Source organism: Magnolia sinica, chromosome 3 (assembly GCF_029962835.1).
Source record: "Magnolia sinica isolate HGM2019 chromosome 3, MsV1, whole genome shotgun sequence".
Classification (NCBI taxonomy): Eukaryota; Viridiplantae; Streptophyta; class Magnoliopsida; order Magnoliales; family Magnoliaceae; genus Magnolia; species Magnolia sinica.
Genome location: NC_080575.1, coordinates 79,723,692 through 79,728,079, shown reverse-complemented (window position 1 = coordinate 79,728,079; position 4,388 = coordinate 79,723,692).

The window sequence follows — 4,388 nt, the reverse complement described above, 5'->3', positions numbered from 1 at the left end:
CTTCTATTGTCACCTGAAGGGGACTCTGATCTGGACATGATAAAGCTGCCACTAGGCTAACTAAAGCATCTGCCCTTACATTCTCACATCACGGTACATGCTTGATTTCGACATGATTGAATTGCTCTAGCAATTGTTGTGCTCTTCGACAGTACGGCAGAAGCTCTTGCTTTCTTATTTCAAACTCAGTTGTTAGTTGATTTATGATCAACTTGGAATCCCTAAAAATCCACAACTTTTTTATTTTCATTTCCTGAGCTATCTCCATCCTGATGATGAGGGCTTTATACTCAGCTTAATTATTTATGCATGCAGTACTTAATGTGAAAGAATAAGGTAATAAGTTGCCTTAAGGGGTAATAAATATCACTCCAACACCTGCTCCTGTCGTTTGAGAAGCGCCATCAAAATACATCTGTCATGGGTTTGGCGATTCAATCATTATAACTTGTTCATCAGGAAAGTCATCAGTTATAATTTCACTGTCTGTCACGGGATGAGCTACCAAGAAATCTGCCACTACTTGCCACTTAACTGCTTTCGCCGACTCGTAAGTGATCATATATTCTGAAAGTAACAATATCCATTTTGTCAATCTTCATGATAACATCGGCCTTGTTATTAGGAACTTTATGGGATCTACTCATGAGATCAAGATTATATCGTGGGAGACGCAATACTGTCTCAGTTTCTATACTGTAAATATTAGTGCTAGGCATACTTTCTCGATCGAAAAGTAATTGCATTATACGCCTATTAGAGTTCGACTCAGATAATAAAGCGTTATTTCTTTCCCATGTTCATTCACCTGTGCCAATAAGGCCCTCAATGAATTTTTCATTGCAAATATGTACAAAATAAGTGGTTTACCCTTTACAGGAGCTGCTAATATTGGAGGTTACTTCAGTAATTCTTTTATCGAATCAAAAGCATTTTAACAGGACTTGTCCCATACAAACTCTGTTCCTTTTTTCATTAAATAAGAAAACAACTGACACCACCCTGCCAAGTTTGAAATAAAACGGTGAATGTAAGCCAGTTTTCCTTATAGGCTTTTCAATTCTTTCAATGTTTTTGGGGGCGGCATATTTTGGATGGCCTTGATTTTTCCTGGATCGATCTTGATCCCCCTCTGCCTAATAATGAAGCCGTGGAATTTTCCTGACGATACTCCAAAGGCGCATTTAGTCGGAATCATCTTCAACTGTTTCCTTTTGAGTCAGTGGAAGACTGAAGTCAGATGCTCGAGATGTCCTTCATGGTCATTTGATCTAACTACCAAATCATCCATGTAACATTCAACATGTTTATGCTCTGACATTCTTAAGACCGAATGGCATAACTTTATAGTAATAAATTCCCAATGAAGTTCTAAATGCTATTACTTCTTCATCTTCGGGAGCCATTCTTATTTGGTTATAACTGGAGTAACCATCCATGAAGGACATGACAGCATATTTCGTTGTACTATCGATTAGCAACTCGGTTATCGACAATGGAAAATCATCTTTCGAGCAAGCTTCATTTAGATCTCTAAAGTCAACGCACACCCTGATCTGTCTGTTCGTCTTCTTTACCAGGACGACATTCGATATCCATTTAGGATATTTAACCTCTCTGATGAATCTGACTTTTATTAATTTGTTTATTTCTTCTTCTATCAAGGGGATCAAGTCCAAGTGACATTGCCTTTGTGCTTGCTTAATTGGCCTCTTGTCTTTAGAAATGTTCAAATGGTGCATTACTACTGACAGTTCTAAGCCTGACATTTCTGCATATGTTCAAGTGAAGACATCTTTATTCTCTTTCAAGAGTTTGACATACTGATCGACTTCTTGTTCAAGGAGACTAGCGCTTATGAATGTATTTCATGCTTCTTTTTCCGTGCCTAAATTTATTTCTTGCCCCCCCCCCCCCGTCTTCCATCTGCTTTAGAGCTGTCTCAAGATGTTTGATTATTTAAGAATTTGTTTCTTTTACCTGGTCAACCGTAACCATATTCATTGAAGACTCTACCCACAATCCTCAAAATTTCTTCCACTTTTTTTGATTGACTCCGACTAGGATTTGAATTTCTTTCCTGTAATTTAAGCCAGTCGACTCTTCATAATCAAAACCCATATTTTTCATGATTTTCCTACTAGCTGGACTGTACTTCTTGAGATCTTCAGATGTTAATTTTCCATAAGCCGTGTTATTATCGGCCATTTCTGCTATCTTCACTTTTACAGGGGCGTAAAATTCGATCAGCTCAGGGTATTTCGTGCTGGACTTGATATGAAATCTCTTCGGAATAGTCGAAAATGGTTTGTTCCTTTTAGCATACTGTAGCCGTACTGTGTAGTTTGATTGCAAGATTTCAGCTATTCAGGTGATAATAGTATTAACGATGGTTGTCCCAGTTGTCTCAAATGCTTTGGTATGAAGTAAAATTGCTTTCTTGCTTTCGTTGTCCCAAATGATTCTGTCTTTACAGTTTCTTCTCTTATCACCTTCATGTGAGCATTTCCTGGGGCTTTATTTTCATCATTCCCATTTTCTTCCTTTCTAGCGAACCCATCATAATAAATGGCGTCGGCAAAGAAGGCTTTGGCTTCTGTATACGGACTTGCATCGGTGATTACTTTATATTACACCCCATCTTTGTAGTATTTAAAACACTGGTGTAAGGTGGAAGGTATGATACCATATTGATGCATCCATGGTCTTCCTAGAAGGAGGTTATATGTCGTTACTACATTAATAACGTGACAAACAACATTTTTAGTTAACTCTCCTATTTCCAGTGTTACTGTAATCTTACCAAGCGCATGCTACCCATCTTGGTTAAAGCCCCGTATCATCATTCCACTAGGGTGTAAATTAGAGTGGTAGTATCCCAATTCATTTAACATAGTCAATGGTAACAGATTCACTGTGGACCCATTATCCAGCATTATTCGCTTAACCTGTTTACTGTGAATATGACCCATGATCATCAATGGCCTATTGTGCTCCTTATCACGGGTTAGATCATCATCAGATAAGGATATTACTGGCATGCAATCTTCCTATTCTTTGCGCTTTACATTCTCCATTTCCGTAAGTAATGCTTCTCTAACATCATCATTAGATAAGGCTTTAATCAGACTTTATCGAGAATCTTCTGATAACCTTAAGGCATCATAAACACCTAATCGAGCTGGTATACCTTTCAGATGACTTACAACGTCATAAGTCACTTTCTTTGTTCCCTTCTTTTCTTCTTTCCCATCACTGCCACTGCTGAAGTAATTCTTGGTTGTTTCCACCTTTACTATTTCAGCCTTCGACTTTGGTGGGCTTGTTACTCTTTTTCTTGATTGTAACACGATTACTGCAACTTTACCTATTGTTTTGTGATGCACTTTCCCTGTTCTTCCATGAGAGTCTTCTCATACAGTAAGTACATTTACTGCCGCTTTTCTATCTCTCTCTTTTTCCTTTCTGATTATTATCTCGCCTCTGTTTATAATTCTTTGTATTATATATTTCAACGTGTAACAATTTTCTGTCGGATGCCCTATCAGACGGTGATAGTGATAGAAGTCTCTTTCTCTTATTTTTGATGATTCCTCAGGGCTCTTGGACAGAGGCAATTCTATTGTGCCAGCTTTCAACAACTGATTCATCATAGGGACAACGTCTTCTTTCTCAAATGCAAACCCCTCATGAGAATTTAACAACCTGGGTCTTTTATCATTAAACATTCCTCTGGGGTGATTTGATTCTTCTTTCCTTTCTGTCTTTTTGCCTCTTATCTCTCTTATATCATGATTTTTCTTTTCATAATTGACTACATTTGTAATCAACTTATGGGGCCCCCTTCTAACTATTTCATAGTTAAATGCTGACATTTTCCTAGTCATCGGTTTTAAAGTGTGCACCTTCATGGTTAAGTCATGGAAGGTTTTGATATCAGTGTTGGTAAGACCGAACGCGATTCCTATCTCCATAGAATTCAAGCACATCTTCACCTATTCTTTCTCCTCCAGCAACTGTCTGCAAGAAGCTCCCATCGTTTTCCATTTGTCTATGAATTTTTCTACGGGCTCCCCTTCTCTCTGTCATACTGAAGCTAATTCTGTGATGCTGACGTCACGTTCTAACGAGAAGAAGTTTGACATGAATGCGTCTTGCATTTGCTCCCAAGTTCTCATCGATCCTAGTGCTAAACTAGAATACCACTGAAACACCTTGCCTGTCAGAGAAGACCCGAACAAATGAAGGTAGTATTGTGGCACTGTAGAGAAGTTCTCCATGTTGGTGATGAAGTGCATTAGATGCTCTTCCGGTGATCCATCTCCGTTGAATTTCTGAAAATCAGGGTGCTTAAAATTAGCCAAGAAAGGGATATCTTCCACCTCTCT